This window comes from Sphaerodactylus townsendi, linkage group LG04, assembly GCF_021028975.2.
Source record: "Sphaerodactylus townsendi isolate TG3544 linkage group LG04, MPM_Stown_v2.3, whole genome shotgun sequence".
NCBI classification, from domain to species: domain Eukaryota; kingdom Metazoa; phylum Chordata; class Lepidosauria; order Squamata; family Sphaerodactylidae; genus Sphaerodactylus; species Sphaerodactylus townsendi.
The window spans coordinates 121,448,031-121,466,379 of record NC_059428.1 but is presented as its reverse complement, the minus strand read 5'-3'; the positions used below and the strand labels follow the sequence as shown (position 1 = coordinate 121,466,379).

At 62.6% G+C, this 18,349-nt stretch overlaps 1 long non-coding RNA gene and 1 other non-coding gene across 3 annotated transcripts in view; one reads left to right on the top strand and one right to left on the bottom strand.

The window, feature by feature from the left end:
• Positions 1-18,349, top strand: part of LOC125430842 — a 234,366-nt gene that overhangs the window by 99,336 nt on the left and 116,681 nt on the right. The gene's annotated exons all lie outside the window — the stretch shown is intronic.
• Positions 5,489-5,595, bottom strand: LOC125432259. The gene has a single exon (XR_007244436.1). It is a non-coding gene; the product is annotated as a U6 spliceosomal RNA (small nuclear RNA).

The window sequence follows — 18,349 nt, the reverse complement described above, 5'->3', positions numbered from 1 at the left end:
TTATTGACCATCAATTTGTCTGAACACCTTCTCTGCACAAAGAGAATATGCATAGCTCACCCCTGTGCTGTTCAGTGTGGTCCCTACCCCACTGTCCACAGCCAGAATCTCCCCAGCCTTTCTTCATGGCCCTTCCCCCTTACCTGCTGATACACAGTTCAGCTGTTAAATTTTTAAAAAACGCTTTATGGGGCAGTGATCCCTTAAAGACTGGAAATGTGAGGGGTGGAAGAAAAGCAGTGCTTATTTCCACCATATTGAAGGTGAGGCCCACCTCTGCTGCAGGCCGAGTGTCCACATTAATGCTCTCAACCATAGCCACTCTGCTATTTTCCCTTTGAGCCAGAGCACAATGTATATGTGTGTGTTTGCTTTGGCTTAAAGCTCTGAGAGCCACACACTAGATAGAAGAAAAGTTTGTGTCCGGACATGCAGGGGGTGTCCGGACACGCAAGGGGCGTCCGGACACGCAGCGGGCCATCCGGACACGCAGGGGGGGCATCTGCCTTTCTCTCCTGTAAAGGCGGTTTACAAGGCGGCTTACCAACTCCTTTTCCTTCCTCTCCCCTCAAACAACTTGTGAGGTAGGTGGGACAGAGAGCGTTCTGATCACACTGTGACTAGCCCAAGGTCACCCAGCAGGAATTCAGACGTGGGGTAGCAAATCTGATTCACCAGGTAAGATTCTGCCACTCATGTGGAGGAGTGAGAAATCAAACCTGGTTCTCCTGATTAGAATCCACCTGCTCTTCACCACTGCACCATGCTGACTACAACATCATCTGGAAGCAAAATGAACAACAAAAACCACTGCATTGGGGACAGAAGATGAACCCAAAGCTTTTTGCAGGAGGCCCCAGGCTTGAAGAGACACATTTGTGAGCACCAGAGACCCTCATCCATCTGTGGCTCCCAAACATAATTGCAGAGTCTGATTATAAGCATGTGTCTGCCTTTCATACTTTCTACCTTTCCTGCTGTAAACAAGAGTGTAATGTGCAAGTAGCCATAGGAAGCATAATTGTGATGTAAGCTGTGCACCAGTCTTTAGTCTTACACCAGCATACAAATTGGGCCACTTGCTCTTCTAAGTTGATTGTCTGGGAGGATGCGGACATGACCTTTCTAGACCCCCAGATCCCATGTTGTAACAGAATGCCTGGTTGGGGCCTCCACACTTGAGCAAAGGTTTCCAGTTCTTTGGTTGTTCCACCCTGTACAACCGCTGTAACATGCTGATGAGATTTAGGCGGAGACGCACTTCGATGTGTTCGCTCATGACCCGAGTAAAATCTACATTCCTCTGCTGGAAAAAAAAAGAGCGAGAGAATATTGTATTGACCTACTGAGCTGCTCAGCTCCATGAAATATTAACATCCTTCTGGTAGTACAAAGTTAGCAGACAGATATTTAGAATTATTGCAGGGTTTTCCACTCTTTGCCAAAATAAACAAATGTGTTTGCCTGTTTTTACTTTTAATCGACCAGTTGTGTTCCCACCCGTTATGCTGTCTTTGCCCTCCCGGGGTATGCATCCTGTCCGTGGTAGTGGATGTGACCTCCGATCATCTAAAGTCCCTCAGATGGTGTACAAAATAGCACAGCTGCTCAATATGTAGAACTCTCTCTTGCCTGCTGAAGCTTCACTTCTGGATGGTGCCCTTGCTTTGATCCTTGCAGCATGGTTATATGAGCAGTCTTATTTTCTTTCCGTAATGAAAAAGCAGGGATGAACTGCAAAGGCCTAACACCAGCCTGTCACTTTTTCCCCAGAACCACCAGCCCACCCCCCACTACCCGCCCCAGTTTCTCTTTAGGCAAGCAACTGTGAGTCATAGAATGTGGTTAGTATGCCCAAGCGTGGTGTAACAAAGACGTCTGAAATGCAACTTTATAACACAAAGGAGTGTTCGCCAGAGGGGATGTGGAATGCTATGGTACAACCCAATCTTGTCGCATCTCAGAAGCTAAGTAGGGCCAATGCTTGGATGGGGGACCAAAAAGGAAGGCTTTGTGGAGGGAGGCAGTGGCAAACCACCGCTCTGCATCTTGCTTGCCTTCAGAACTCCTCGCTTGGTTGTGACCTGATGGTTCAAAGCGGCCCTTTCCACACAAACCTTTTAAAACGTTTTGCAGCAGGAAATAAAATGTTTCCTCTGTGGAGTTCTGCTTTGTTTTCACCCCCATCCATTTTATTTCTAGCCTCAAAGTATTTTAAATGAATCCCCTTTTGAAATGATTCTCGGGCTGAAACATTTTGAGAACGTCTTCAGCTGCTGTACGATGGTTTAAGAGCCAGCCTGGTGTAGTGGATTAAGAGATTCTGATCTGGTGAATTGGGTTTGATTCCCCACTCCTCCTCCTGAGTGGCAGAGGCCTATCTGGTGAACCAGATGTGTTTCCCCACTTCTACAATCCTGCTGGGTGACTTTGGGCTAGTCACAGTTCTCTCAGAATTATCTCAGCCCCACTTACTTCACAAGATATCTGTTGAGGGAGAGGAAGGGAAAGAAGTTTGTAAGCCACCATGAGTCTCTTTACAGGAGAGAAAGGTAGGATATAAATCCAAACAACAACTCCTCCTCCTCCTCCTCCTCCTCCTCCTCCTCCTCTTCTTCTTCTTCTTCTTCTTCTTCTTCTTCTTCTTCTTCTTCTTCTTCTTCTTCTTCTTCTTCTTCTTCTTCTTCTTCTTCTTCTTCTTCTATTGACTATGTTTCCCACACTTCTCTGCTTCCCTGAACTTCCTCCTTGGCATCATTATCTCAGCTCACTCAGTTTTCCCTCCCCTGTTTATTTTCAGCATTTCTCTGCTCTTTTACTTTTTTGGTGGGAGCAATCTTTGAAGCTTCAAGAATATGAGCAATATACAATACAGCACGAGGCACTGAAGCATTGAAGCATCAATTCAACACAGAACTCAAAAGAAGGGGGGAATCAAATAATGGTGGCCAGGAATAATTGTGAGGGGGTGAGTGCAAACATACATCACTGTAGACATCAGAGTACCTTTATTAGCATTTGTACAAAAAGAAATCCAATAAACACATGCAAAAATGGTACCTCAACAGGTACATCAAAAAAACATTGACAAATCAGTTTGAAGGACCAATAGTTGAAGAGTGATTGACTTGATCACATTTGATTGCAAGTTTGATCGTAATTCCTGCTCAACGTTTAGCTACCAAATCCATAGTGAATAAGTTTATTACTCAAGAAGGTTTTTATTAATTTGTTGTCATTTTGATATTTATGACCTTTTCATATTAAATATTGTTCCAAAGGCAAGCGTCAGTGAGCAAATTGTTTACAATTAATTAATAAATGTGGGAAAGAATCTGGAATGTCAACATCATTGTAAAGGGGAGGATTGAAAATATTTTAGGAAGGTTTTAGGGGATTTGTGCCAAAAGGGGCAATATGTATTCACTACGAACTTTTGAACGTAACCAAGGAAAAGTTTTTCAAACTTGCTGAGAATTTTGACCTCCTCGTGATGAGAGGGAGTTTTGGTCCCCTCATGATAGGAAGGAAGGTGGCATGGTGCAGCCTGATCCCCAGGAGTGGAGCCAGAGGGAACTGCCCCAGGACACGTGTGTGCCCTGCACACCTGCCACCCACCCCCACCCCGCCCTGGAACACCTCTCTATGCCCCATCCATGCCCTTGCCCTGACCACACCCCCTCAATACCACGCGCCCGGGGTGTTGCACACCCCCTTATCCTGTTGGTGCTACACCACTGCCGATCCCATCAGATCTTGGGATCTAAGCAGGGTCAGAACTTCAAAAGGAGACCACCGATCAAGATTCTGCAGAGGAAGCCAATGGCAAACCATTGCTCTGCTTCCTGCTTGCATTGAGTCACCATAGATCAGTTGCAGCTTCATGGCACATGCATACATATGTTCACTTTGTAAATGATTTTGGCTGAAGCTCTGTGTTGACGTCCCCTTGGAAGCAAAGTTGGTGAAATGTGGTGTAGTGTGTCAAATGGTGGTCAATATAAGCTGTCTTTCGATCATAAATTTTATAGGTTGTTGCAAGTGTTAATGAGACAAGGTAAACAAAACATCTGTGACATTTGCATTACAATTTGAAGAATATGTCGAACCCCTGGGGCCAGGCACTGCTCAGGGTGTTCCTCCTCATGGTCTGACGAACCCTTTCTCTGGCCTCAGCTGCACTTCAGTGACCCTCTCCCATGACCTGAGTTGGGCCAAAGCTACATGAGAGCATCTGCCTTGCAGAGTCTGCCTGCTGTCTCTGTCTGCTCCCCTGAGCACCCTCAGGGCCTGGGTAAGTCTCCTTGGACTTCACCTGGGCCTTCTTGGTCCTCTACTTGTTGGGGCAGAAGTTCAGGGGCATGGTCCCCAGACAGAATACTTTCCTTGGAGTAAGCCTCATTGAATAGACCAGAGTAGAGTTCTGAGTAGATCTGCTTAGGATTATTCTGCCCAAAACAGCATGCAAAACAATAATAATAATAAAACAGCCATTATCAAAGAGACCAGAATTATACAGAGCTGGATCGGTATAGCCTTACCCGCGCTTAACTGAATACTATGCAAACCACACAATCTCTCAGATTTTAAAACCACGGAGAAAATTGTAACGTTCCCCACACTTGAGGAAATATTTTTTAAAAAACCTATAGTTTGACAGAATATATAAATAGAGCATCGCTCTCTAGAATTCGGCTGCCTCCCAGTGTTTCCTATATTTACATAGAAGTGTGCAGAATTACGTTGCAATGCCTATGGTTTGCTCAGTAGCAAATGGCCAAGGTTACAGCTGTTATTTTTTTCCAGACAATCCAGACAACAGAGGGCCTATAGTTTCATCAGGAAACTTTTTGATAAAAAGGATCTTTGAAAAAACACGTGTTTGAATGCATTGATGTCTTTTAAAGGGCAGATGCAAAGCCTCTTTTCATATGATTTTTTTTAGTCTTCCCACCAAAACAGAAGAAGGCCAGGAATTACCACTAGCTAGGATAAACATCCTCCTCATGCTGTGGATTCTCCTTCTTCTGTCACGCAAAGAAGAGACCACCTTCACTAAAATGGAGCCTTACTGACACATGTATCCACCCTCTAAGACAAAGAAGGTCATCGAAAAACATCGTCATCTCAAACCAAAATGCCTGCTTTTGGGTCCCAATATTTAAAAGAATATTTAATTAAATCAATAGTCTTGGCAGAATCAGAAGCAGTGTGCAGTCGCGGTTAGTGAGTCACTGTCAAATATTTCTTTCCTTTTTTGCCCACCAGGTATTTATCTCATCATGTTCTTGAAAAGCAAAGACCAATACACATTGCAAGGAAGACAGTGCCTTCTGCCTTCCAAAGCACCCACTTTCCCCAGAGAAACTCTTATCAGTAGATTAGCTGTAATTCCAGGATCCTCAGTTTGCACTTGGAGGCTGGCATCCCTAGTAGTGCCTCCCCTTCTTTTTTAAAATATCAAGTAGAATGTCCCTTGCGTTGTGATATAATAACATTCTATTTAATTCTGTTGTGTGTCACATTTTCACAAGAGCCACACTAATCTTCTCTGTATCATTCAAATTTCAGTATTTGTGTTGCCAAAACCAACACTATAGGGATATTTAGCTTGGGGGGTGGGGGGATGGTTTTGCATTTTATCTTAAACACTGTGTTTCATATAATTTTGCATTTTATATAAATTTCACATAGAGATGCACCAATTATTAAATGGAATGGAAATAAAATGGACATTCGATTTCCCTGCCTTCTACTTTGTTGATGATGGGAGAAGAGAGGGAATGTGGACTATTTAGCCATTGCCACAGACAATAAATGAGATGTTATGGGATGGGAGTTACACTCTGTTGCCAATTTCAGTGGCAGTTGAGCATTTACTGTCATGTGTGAGAGAAAAAGGACTAAATATCCACACTAAAGTTTGCGAGCAATCCCCTAATGTTTTGTGTTAGATTTCAGGGGGAGAAAGAATGCAAGCGGCATTACAAACGTCAAGCTAGATGACTATACTTGGTTAAATACATGCGGGTAGTCTTGTAAGAGGATTGAACCGATAACAGTTCGTTAGAGTGATTGACTGAAAAACTTGTTTTGAATTGTTTGCATCGCGCCCATCCCTTTACTGCCCCTTCAGTTGCACGGCGCTCTCCCACCCCTCTGCTTCCCCACCCACCAGAACAACAGGATGCACAATGAAAAGTCATGTTTACAAATCTTGCATGCAAATGATTTGTGGGAGAGCCATGATATGCAGCAATTTAAATTTGTTGACAGAGTTGCTAAGATACGACCCCTTTTGATTCTCTGAAATTCTGTTTGATACTGCTCGGTGCTCTGACGGCTGAAGTTATTGAACAAGAGTGAGGACTCTTTAAAAGGGAAAAAAAATTCTGACATTTGCGATGTTTTCTGAGTCGGTAATACAACACTGAATATTTCTCCGGCGTCGGCTTTACCCAGCGTTGGAGTGTCTGATCCCATGCAGTGCTGTTTTTCAGCTACTGTGTATGGTAATAAATGACTCGAGCTCCGAATTCCACTACTCCTCCCACACTCGAGCAGTTATTTTACAAAGGATTTATGAATCTCATAAGGTTCCTTGACATCTCCCTTTTAAGTTCCCATATTTTTATTAGGTGCTGTTGAAATATTCATTCTCCAAGAAATGTACATATAGAGGCTAATGGGCACCGGGCACCACATTCTAAGCTTTCTAACTCTCTGATCTTGGAAGGAAAGAGCGCCTCCTCTAAGAAGCATATGCATACAATAAAAAAACAGCTACAATAGGAAGAACGGGAAAATCAAATCAGTTCATCAGCTGGCATTAAAATCCTGATTATTGTTAAAAGTCCCTCATAAATAATGTCAGCTTCTCCTGCTTTGTAAAAATAGGAAAAGACGAGATCCGGCAGACTTCCTTGGGAAAGGAATGCTTTAGCTGTGGTAATCATGACGGAACATGACACAATTCCCATTGTGTGTTTGCACAGATTTACAGTAGAATTGTAAGAACAGTTGTTGTTTTTTGAGAGGAAGCGCCACTGAATGGAGCTGAATAGGAATCTGAAATTGCTCTGTTAAATCTCACAGATGATTGAAGTTTGGAGCAAACCAGGCATGATATCCATTAAGATTTTTTTAAAAAAACAAACAAAATATTCATGGTCAGGTATCACCTTCAAGCATTCATGTCCAAAATTATTGCATGCTCATTTTCTCCAGACTTCATTTGTTCCTATCACATCTCTAGAGCTAGCCAAGACCTTGATCTGACCAACGTGACCTAAATATATGGGGAAAATATACACAAAGGGTGATTTTAATTTAAGAATGGTGGTTTCCACACAGCTCAAATATAACAGGTTGAGGAAGCTATCCTGTTTTGGGGAAGAACTTCTCCCACAAAATGGGTTTAGCCCGCTAAATTTCCCTCAACCTGGGTTTATCGTTAAACTAGCAAATTTTTTGGGGATAAACAAAAGGAGCCACAGCAACCCAGACTGTTTGCAATTGCTCCCTGGAGAGGCAAAATCTCCAGTGTGAAGGCAAACAGGGGGAAACAGGTTCATTGATAACATGTTATCGGTGTGCTGTGCAGAATGTCTTTCATCAGTGCTTGGACTCATCATATCCTAAAGATGCTGTCCAAATCTCTTTATTTAAAAGTAGTTGATTTTCAGTATCAGTTTGCTGAAAGGGTTTTGGGGGTTTTGGGGGGTTAATTCTTTTAGGGATACCTAATTTATATTGTGTGTCTAATACTCAACCTATGGGGAAGAATGTGCTGGAAAATGAAAAAAGTCAGCTCAGGAATACTTGCACCAGAACCTTAAACTGGTTTAACAGAATTTACAGTCACTTCTCCACCTATTAGCTCCCTCCCTTTACTTTCCAGCATAACTAAACATTTTATATAATAGAGAAAAAAGTCAATGGTATAGAAATTATGTCAGGGGGTGCCTTATATGCAGAGTCAGACTACTATCTACACTGACTGGAGGTGTTTCATGAAGTTCTGTGGCAGATGAGTTACCCTGAGGTAATTTAAGCAATGAGATCTGAGATTAAACCTGGAGGCTTACAAACTCTTTTCCCTTCCTCTGCCCACAACAGACACCTTGTGAGGTAGGTGGGGCTGAGAGAGTCTGAAGAGAACTTTGTCTAGCCAATAGTCACCCAGCAGACTTCGACCCTTTCCGCACGGGCCAAAAACAGTGCCCTAGGGACAGCAAAAACACCTTCCCTAGGGAGCTGTTTGCATGAGGGGCACTTCATCGCAGCAGCGCTGCCCTCGCTCCCCCCCAGCGGCGCTAAGCCGCTGTTTCCCAACCTTGCTACCCGAGCGAGGTTTTCCAGAAACAGCGGCTTCCAACCGCTGCCGTTTGCACGGCAGTGGCTGGAAGGCGCCATGTCCCCCGCACCATCCCTGAAAGCTTACCTCGTCTCCTGGCTTCCGGCTCGTCGCAGAGGCCAGGGGACACGCCCCCCTGGCCTGCGACTCTAGAGCCGTCGCTCCAGCCTGTGGGGGCGTGTCCCCTGGCCTCTGCGACGAGCCGGAGGCCAGGGGACAAGGTAAGCTTTCAGGGACAGCGCAGCCTGTGAGAAGGCTGCACCGCCGCCTGCCGCCCTCCTGGGACCATCCATACCAACTGTCCCAGGCGGGTGCGTAGGTTTCTTTTATGCCAACGCACCCCCGCACCGTTGCGGTGCGGAAAGGGCCTTCATGTGTAGGAGCGGGGAAACAAATCCAGTTCACCAGTTAAGAGTCTGCTGCTCACGCAGAGGAGTGGTCTCTCTAGATTAGAGTCTGCTGCTCTTAACCACTACACCACACTGGTTCTTAGCAAGGTGTTGCTAAGTCAGGAAGGAAAGGTGAGCTGGCTTTGAAAATCAGCTGCCCCTCCTAAATAGTGGCTTTTCCGCATTGCATGGAGAATTTGTGCATGTAATGTGGGAAAGACTCGTATGTGTCTACTTTGGTGGAGGTAGTGGCAACTTGGGCATTTTGTGGTGACGGAGCCAAGGATATTTGCATCAGTCAAGGGGTGGAGTATAATAAGGTGTTACAAAAAAGCTTAAACAGCTTGGAATACTCCAACATAAAGGGCATCTCCTTGGGCCCCGTGGGACTGCCAAATGCTCCTTCTTTTTATATCTACTCCTTATTTCAGAACGGTACATCTGCTGCGATGTTTTATGGAGATGTAGCATTGTGGGCTAATGGATATATAAAATAAAAAGACATTTAGCAATCCTAGCAGAGGATAATACGGTGTCCGGGATAAAAGGCGGCGCTCTAAATTTGACCCCTTCCTTAAAGTCGCCCTTTTAGCATCAGTTTATCACCATCATTCATCTTTAAATACACTTATCGTGCAAAAAAAGAAAATGCTAGAAGCTCTTCATGAGTCTGGATTTTCCCCTTTTCTTTTTTTGCAAGAGAAATGAAATTGAATGTGGCAGCTCTGTTCTGAACTGCTGCTGGGAAAGCACAGGCAGCCGGGCTCCTGAAAGCTAGGGAGGGAAAAGGCAGAGCTCAGGTAGGCGATGGAAAGGAATCATTGGCTACTGCTGGACATATTTCAACACCATTTGAATACACACATTTAGATCAGCTCACACACTCTACTGTCTTTCCCATTTAGGTGAGTTTAGTGTAGTTTTAAGGCATGTTATGGGGGACAATACGACAGGTATTTTATTTTATTTTAAATACAAATTAACGTATACAGAACAATTCTGAGCAGACTTACACCCTTCTATGACCATTTACTTAATTTATCTGCTATCAGTCAACTAGTGGAACATGACACCATAAAAACATAAGAGTCCTGCTGAATCAGACCAGCAGTCCATCTAATCCAGCATCCTGTCTCATACAGTGGCCAACTAATTCCCCTGGGCGCCCAAAGGCCAAGACCTTCAGAAGAACTTCAGAAGACTATCAGAGAAGCCCTGCTGGATCAGACCAGCGGTCCATCTAGTCAAGCATCCTCTCTCATTACAGTGGCCACCCAATTTTTCAGGAGGTCCAACAGGGCACAGAGTTTGAGGCCTTCCCCTGATGTTGCCATTGTGGTCCCTAAAAAGCCAAACATGATTCAGCTTTTTCAGTTGCAGTGGGGGAAGGGGGTAGCTTCAACCCAGCATTCTGTTGAAGCTCTCCTTGTTGTGGTCCCCCAGGTCTACATGGACCTGGGAAACTACATCAGGGAGAGCAGATTGAAGCTTTCCCTACCTCACCATTTCCCAAATCCATGTGGACTTGGGAAATGGCCGCGAGGGGAAGGGGAGCACAGTCTTTTTTATTTGGTAATTTTCAGCTTCAGGTTCTTGAACCCAAAAGGTTTCATTTAAAAAGCCAAACAAAATGGATGGTTATTGGTTTTATTCAGCTTTACCAAAAAAAATCTGGGTTTTTAAAACCAGAACCCGAAATTTTGCTCACCCCCACTCATGCTTTCAATTCAGTTCTGACAGAAGTCAGTTTCAGGTGGCTGGCCCAAGGTGGACTCCGCCTTCTATCCTTCTGAGGTTGGTACTCTGAGTACCCAGCTTGTTGGGGGTAAAGCGTAGATGACTGGAGAAGGCAAAGGCAAACCATTTGTGTCACAGGCTGACTGTCAAGGACGGACAGAAGACAGGGTGCAGCTGATAGATATTTAGTGCAGGTTAAACACAGGTCAGAAATGTCTCTTAAGGCACCTGACAAGGCACTGGTTAGAGTTCAGTCTGAGAACCAGTAAGCAAGCTCACCAGTCCACCAGGTCATCACAATCCAAAACACAAATCCAAAAAGCAGGTCCAGGGGGCAAAGTCCAAGGGTCGTTACCGGAAAGCAGGCTTTTCTGAGCAATCCACGGAACCAAGCAGAGTAGCCGTCGAGGTGACGAATTGCCTTCTGCAAAAATGCACCGACTGTGAGTTGTCTCTTATCAGCGTGAAGTTGGAAATGCTGAAGGAATGTTGCTTCAGGGAGCTGGTCCTGCTAGTAACTTAAAAATGCCGAGCAGCCAGTCGAGCTGATTGTCTACGCCCAGCTAATTCAAGGCGTAACCGTTGGCGACGCTGCCCTAAAGGGGTGGGTGAACCGGGAGGACTGTTTGCTTGGGGTGCTGAGGGTGGACTCTGAGAAAGTCCTAACTTCCAGGGCCCCACAGAGGACTCTGGATCAACAGCTGGTTCATCCTCTTCTGATGAACAGCTGCTCTCATGCCTCCACTCCTGAAACATCCCTTCGCTGTCAGTGGGGGGATTAACAGGAGTGTGTGGTAGGCTGCTTTCATCTTCACTGTCCAATGCAGAGGGAGAACTGATCTTGACAATTTGGTTAACATAGTCTGCCTAATAAAAATCATGATTGTGATGTCACCTCATGAGTCATTAATGACTCGGTACTTGCCCAGGAAACCACCTTTACCTATTTTGTTTCTATATTAAAAATGGAGTTTTCATGCTTCTTATTTCAGAGAGTTTCAGTAGCCAGCCACAATAGCACAAGCAATATTATTTGTTTTATCAGTCTTGAGCAAACTGCATTCTTATTCATTTGATTTTTTAAAAAAAGCTCACCCTTCCTCTAAGGAACTTGGGGCCAGGGGTAGGGCCACCCCCCCCCCCCCCCCCCCCCCCCCTCCCCCACCCCCCCGCCCCCCCACCCCCCCCCCCCCCCACCCCGCCCGCCCCCCCCCCCCACCGACCCCACCCCCCCCCCCTCCCACCCCCCCCCCCCCCCACCCCCCCCCCCCCCCACCCCCCCCCCCCCCCACCCCCCCCCCCCCCCACCCCCCCCCCCCCCCACCCCCCCCCCCCCCCACCCCCCCCCCCCCCCACCCCCCCCCCCCCCCACCCCCCCCCCCCCCCACCCCCCCCCCCCCCCACCCCCCCCCCCCCCCACCCCCCCCCCCCCCCACCCCCCCCCCCCCCCACCCCCCCCCCCCCCCACCCCCCCCCCCCCCCACCCCCCCCCCCCCCCACCCCCCCCCCCCCCCACCCCCCCCCCCCCCCACCCCCCCCCCCCCCCACCCCCCCCCCCCCCCACCCCCCCCCCCCCCCACCCCCCCCCCCCCCCACCCCCCCCCCCCCCCACCCCCCCCCCCCCCCACCCCCCCCCCCCCCCACCCCCCCCCCCCCCCACCCCCCCCCCCCCCCACCCCCCCCCCCCCCCACCCCCCCCCCCCCCCACCCCCCCCCCCCCCCACCCCCCCCCCCCCCCACCCCCCCCCCCCCCCACCCCCCCCCCCCCCCACCCCCCCCCCCCCCCACCCCCCCCCCCCCCCACCCCCCCCCCCCCCCACCCCCCCCCCCCCCCACCCCCCCCCCCCCCCACCCCCCCCCCCCCCCACCCCCCCCCCCCCCCACCCCCCCCCCCCCCCACCCCCCCCCCCCCCCACCCCCCCCCCCCCCCACCCCCCCCCCCCCCCACCCCCCCCCCCCCCCACCCCCCCCCCCCCCCACCCCCCCCCCCCCCCACCCCCCCCCCCCCCCACCCCCCCCCCCCCCCACCCCCCCCCCCCCCCACCCCCCCCCCCCCCCACCCCCCCCCCCCCCCACCCCCCCCCCCCCCCACCCCCCCCCCCCCCCACCCCCCCCCCCCCCCACCCCCCCCCCCCCCCACCCCCCCCCCCCCCCACCCCCCCCCCCCCCCACCCCCCCCCCCCCCCACCCCCCCCCCCCCCCACCCCCCCCCCCCCCCACCCCCCCCCCCCCCCACCCCCCCCCCCCCCCACCCCCCCCCCCCCCCACCCCCCCCCCCCCCCACCCCCCCCCCCCCCCACCCCCCCCCCCCCCCACCCCCCCCCCCCCCCACCCCCCCCCCCCCCCACCCCCCCCCCCCCCCACCCCCCCCCCCCCCCACCCCCCCCCCCCCCCACCCCCCCCCCCCCCCACCCCCCCCCCCCCCCACCCCCCCCCCCCCCCACCCCCCCCCCCCCCCACCCCCCCCCCCCCCCACCCCCCCCCCCCCCCACCCCCCCCCCCCCCCACCCCCCCCCCCCCCCACCCCCCCCCCCCCCCACCCCCCCCCCCCCCCACCCCCCCCCCCCCCCACCCCCCCCCCCCCCCACCCCCCCCCCCCCCCACCCCCCCCCCCCCCCACCCCCCCCCCCCCCCACCCCCCCCCCCCCCCACCCCCCCCCCCCCCCACCCCCCCCCCCCCCCACCCCCCCCCCCCCCCACCCCCCCCCCCCCCCACCCCCCCCCCCCCCCACCCCCCCCCCCCCCCACCCCCCCCCCCCCCCACCCCCCCCCCCCCCCACCCCCCCCCCCCCCCACCCCCCCCCCCCCCCACCCCCCCCCCCCCCCACCCCCCCCCCCCCCCACCCCCCCCCCCCCCCACCCCCCCCCCCCCCCACCCCCCCCCCCCCCCACCCCCCCCCCCCCCCACCCCCCCCCCCCCCCACCCCCCCCCCCCCCCACCCCCCCCCCCCCCCACCCCCCCCCCCCCCCACCCCCCCCCCCCCCCACCCCCCCCCCCCCCCACCCCCCCCCCCCCCCACCCCCCCCCCCCCCCACCCCCCCCCCCCCCCACCCCCCCCCCCCCCCACCCCCCCCCCCCCCCACCCCCCCCCCCCCCCACCCCCCCCCCCCCCCACCCCCCCCCCCCCCCACCCCCCCCCCCCCCCACCCCCCCCCCCCCCCACCCCCCCCCCCCCCCACCCCCCCCCCCCCCCACCCCCCCCCCCCCCCACCCCCCCCCCCCCCCACCCCCCCCCCCCCCCACCCCCCCCCCCCCCCACCCCCCCCCCCCCCCACCCCCCCCCCCCCCCACCCCCCCCCCCCCCCACCCCCCCCCCCCCCCACCCCCCCCCCCCCCCACCCCCCCCCCCCCCCACCCCCCCCCCCCCCCACCCCCCCCCCCCCCCACCCCCCCCCCCCCCCACCCCCCCCCCCCCCCACCCCCCCCCCCCCCCACCCCCCCCCCCCCCCACCCCCCCCCCCCCCCACCCCCCCCCCCCCCCACCCCCCCCCCCCCCCACCCCCCCCCCCCCCCACCCCCCCCCCCCCCCACCCCCCCCCCCCCCCACCCCCCCCCCCCCCCACCCCCCCCCCCCCCCACCCCCCCCCCCCCCCACCCCCCCCCCCCCCCACCCCCCCCCCCCCCCACCCCCCCCCCCCCCCACCCCCCCCCCCCCCCACCCCCCCCCCCCCCCACCCCCCCCCCCCCCCACCCCCCCCCCCCCCCACCCCCCCCCCCCCCCACCCCCCCCCCCCCCCACCCCCCCCCCCCCCCACCCCCCCCCCCCCCCACCCCCCCCCCCCCCCACCCCCCCCCCCCCCCACCCCCCCCCCCCCCCACCCCCCCCCCCCCCCACCCCCCCCCCCCCCCACCCCCCCCCCCCCCCACCCCCCCCCCCCCCCACCCCCCCCCCCCCCCACCCCCCCCCCCCCCCACCCCCCCCCCCCCCCACCCCCCCCCCCCCCCACCCCCCCCCCCCCCCACCCCCCCCCCCCCCCACCCCCCCCCCCCCCCACCCCCCCCCCCCCCCACCCCCCCCCCCCCCCACCCCCCCCCCCCCCCACCCCCCCCCCCCCCCACCCCCCCCCCCCCCCACCCCCCCCCCCCCCCACCCCCCCCCCCCCCCACCCCCCCCCCCCCCCACCCCCCCCCCCCCCCACCCCCCCCCCCCCCCACCCCCCCCCCCCCCCACCCCCCCCCCCCCCCACCCCCCCCCCCCCCCACCCCCCCCCCCCCCCACCCCCCCCCCCCCCCACCCCCCCCCCCCCCCACCCCCCCCCCCCCCCACCCCCCCCCCCCCCCACCCCCCCCCCCCCCCACCCCCCCCCCCCCCCACCCCCCCCCCCCCCCACCCCCCCCCCCCCCCACCCCCCCCCCCCCCCACCCCCCCCCCCCCCCACCCCCCCCCCCCCCCACCCCCCCCCCCCCCCACCCCCCCCCCCCCCCACCCCCCCCCCCCCCCACCCCCCCCCCCCCCCACCCCCCCCCCCCCCCACCCCCCCCCCCCCCCACCCCCCCCCCCCCCCACCCCCCCCCCCCCCCACCCCCCCCCCCCCCCACCCCCCCCCCCCCCCACCCCCCCCCCCCCCCACCCCCCCCCCCCCCCACCCCCCCCCCCCCCCACCCCCCCCCCCCCCCACCCCCCCCCCCCCCCACCCCCCCCCCCCCCCACCCCCCCCCCCCCCCACCCCCCCCCCCCCCCACCCCCCCCCCCCCCCACCCCCCCCCCCCCCCACCCCCCCCCCCCCCCACCCCCCCCCCCCCCCACCCCCCCCCCCCCCCACCCCCCCCCCCCCCCACCCCCCCCCCCCCCCACCCCCCCCCCCCCCCACCCCCCCCCCCCCCCACCCCCCCCCCCCCCCACCCCCCCCCCCCCCCACCCCCCCCCCCCCCCACCCCCCCCCCCCCCCACCCCCCCCCCCCCCCACCCCCCCCCCCCCCCACCCCCCCCCCCCCCCACCCCCCCCCCCCCCCACCCCCCCCCCCCCCCACCCCCCCCCCCCCCCACCCCCCCCCCCCCCCACCCCCCCCCCCCCCCACCCCCCCCCCCCCCCACCCCCCCCCCCCCCCACCCCCCCCCCCCCCCACCCCCCCCCCCCCCCACCCCCCCCCCCCCCCACCCCCCCCCCCCCCCACCCCCCCCCCCCCCCACCCCCCCCCCCCCCCACCCCCCCCCCCCCCCACCCCCCCCCCCCCCCACCCCCCCCCCCCCCCACCCCCCCCCCCCCCCACCCCCCCCCCCCCCCACCCCCCCCCCCCCCCACCCCCCCCCCCCCCCACCCCCCCCCCCCCCCACCCCCCCCCCCCCCCACCCCCCCCCCCCCCCACCCCCCCCCCCCCCCACCCCCCCCCCCCCCCACCCCCCCCCCCCCCCACCCCCCCCCCCCCCCACCCCCCCCCCCCCCCACCCCCCCCCCCCCCCACCCCCCCCCCCCCCCACCCCCCCCCCCCCCCACCCCCCCCCCCCCCCACCCCCCCCCCCCCCCACCCCCCCCCCCCCCCACCCCCCCCCCCCCCCACCCCCCCCCCCCCCCACCCCCCCCCCCCCCCACCCCCCCCCCCCCCCACCCCCCCCCCCCCCCACCCCCCCCCCCCCCCACCCCCCCCCCCCCCCACCCCCCCCCCCCCCCACCCCCCCCCCCCCCCACCCCCCCCCCCCCCCACCCCCCCCCCCCCCCACCCCCCCCCCCCCCCACCCCCCCCCCCCCCCACCCCCCCCCCCCCCCACCCCCCCCCCCCCCCACCCCCCCCCCCCCCCACCCCCCCCCCCCCCCACCCCCCCCCCCCCCCACCCCCCCCCCCCCCCACCCCCCCCCCCCCCCACCCCCCCCCCCCCCCACCCCCCCCCCCCCCCACCCCCCCCCCCCCCCACCCCCCCCCCCCCCCACCCCCCCCCCCCCCCACCCCCCCCCCCCCCCACCCCCCCCCCCCCCCACCCCCCCCCCCCCCCACCCCCCCCCCCCCCCACCCCCCCCCCCCCCCACCCCCCCCCCCCCCCACCCCCCCCCCCCCCCACCCCCCCCCCCCCCCACCCCCCCCCCCCCCCACCCCCCCCCCCCCCCACCCCCCCCCCCCCCCACCCCCCCCCCCCCCCACCCCCCCCCCCCCCCACCCCCCCCCCCCCCCACCCCCCCCCCCCCCCACCCCCCCCCCCCCCCACCCCCCCCCCCCCCCACCCCCCCCCCCCCCCACCCCCCCCCCCCCCCACCCCCCCCCCCCCCCACCCCCCCCCCCCCCCACCCCCCCCCCCCCCCACCCCCCCCCCCCCCCACCCCCCCCCCCCCCCACCCCCCCCCCCCCCCACCCCCCCCCCCCCCCACCCCCCCCCCCCCCCACCCCCCCCCCCCCCCACCCCCCCCCCCCCCCACCCCCCCCCCCCCCCACCCCCCCCCCCCCCCACCCCCCCCCCCCCCCACCCCCCCCCCCCCCCACCCCCCCCCCCCCCCACCCCCCCCCCCCCCCACCCCCCCCCCCCCCCACCCCCCCCCCCCCCCACCCCCCCCCCCCCCCACCCCCCCCCCCCCCCACCCCCCCCCCCCCCCACCCCCCCCCCCCCCCACCCCCCCCCCCCCCCACCCCCCCCCCCCCCCACCCCCCCCCCCCCCCACCCCCCCCCCCCCCCACCCCCCCCCCCCCCCACCCCCCCCCCCCCCCACCCCCCCCCCCCCCCACCCCCCCCCCCCCCCACCCCCCCCCCCCCCCACCCCCCCCCCCCCCCACCCCCCCCCCCCCCCACCCCCCCCCCCCCCCACCCCCCCCCCCCCCCACCCCCCCCCCCCCCCACCCCCCCCCCCCCCCACCCCCCCCCCCCCCCACCCCCCCCCCCCCCCACCCCCCCCCCCCCCCACCCCCCCCCCCCCCCACCCCCCCCCCCCCCCACCCCCCCCCCCCCCCACCCCCCCCCCCCCCCACCCCCCCCCCCCCCCACCCCCCCCCCCCCCCACCCCCCCCCCCCCCCACCCCCCCCCCCCCCCACCCCCCCCCCCCCCCACCCCCCCCCCCCCCCACCCCCCCCCCCCCCCACCCCCCCCCCCCCCCACCCCCCCCCCCCCCCACCCCCCCCCCCCCCCACCCCCCCCCCCCCCCACCCCCCCCCCCCCCCACCCCCCCCCCCCCCCACCCCCCCCCCCCCCCACCCCCCCCCCCCCCCACCCCCCCCCCCCCCCACCCCCCCCCCCCCCCACCCCCCCCCCCCCCCACCCCCCCCCCCCCCCACCCCCCCCCCCCCCCACCCCCCCCCCCCCCCACCCCCCCCCCCCCCCACCCCCCCCCCCCCCCACCCCCCCCCCCCCCCACCCCCCCCCCCCCCCACCCCCCCCCCCCCCCACCCCCCCCCCCCCCCACCCCCCCCCCCCCCCACCCCCCCCCCCCCCCACCCCCCCCCCCCCCCACCCCCCCCCCCCCCCACCCCCCCCCCCCCCCACCCCCCCCCCCCCCCACCCCCCCCCCCCCCCACCCCCCCCCCCCCCCACCCCCCCCCCCCCCCACCCCCCCCCCCCCCCACCCCCCCCCCCCCCCACCCCCCCCCCCCCCCACCCCCCCCCCCCCCCACCCCCCCCCCCCCCCACCCCCCCCCCCCCCCACCCCCCCCCCCCCCCACCCCCCCCCCCCCCCACCCCCCCCCCCCCCCACCCCCCCCCCCCCCCACCCCCCCCCCCCCCCACCCCCCCCCCCCCCCACCCCCCCCCCCCCCCACCCCCCCCCCCCCCCACCCCCCCCCCCCCCCACCCCCCCCCCCCCCCACCCCCCCCCCCCCCCACCCCCCCCCCCCCCCACCCCCCCCCCCCCCCACCCCCCCCCCCCCCCACCCCCCCCCCCCCCCACCCCCCCCCCCCCCCACCCCCCCCCCCCCCCACCCCCCCCCCCCCCCACCCCCCCCCCCCCCCA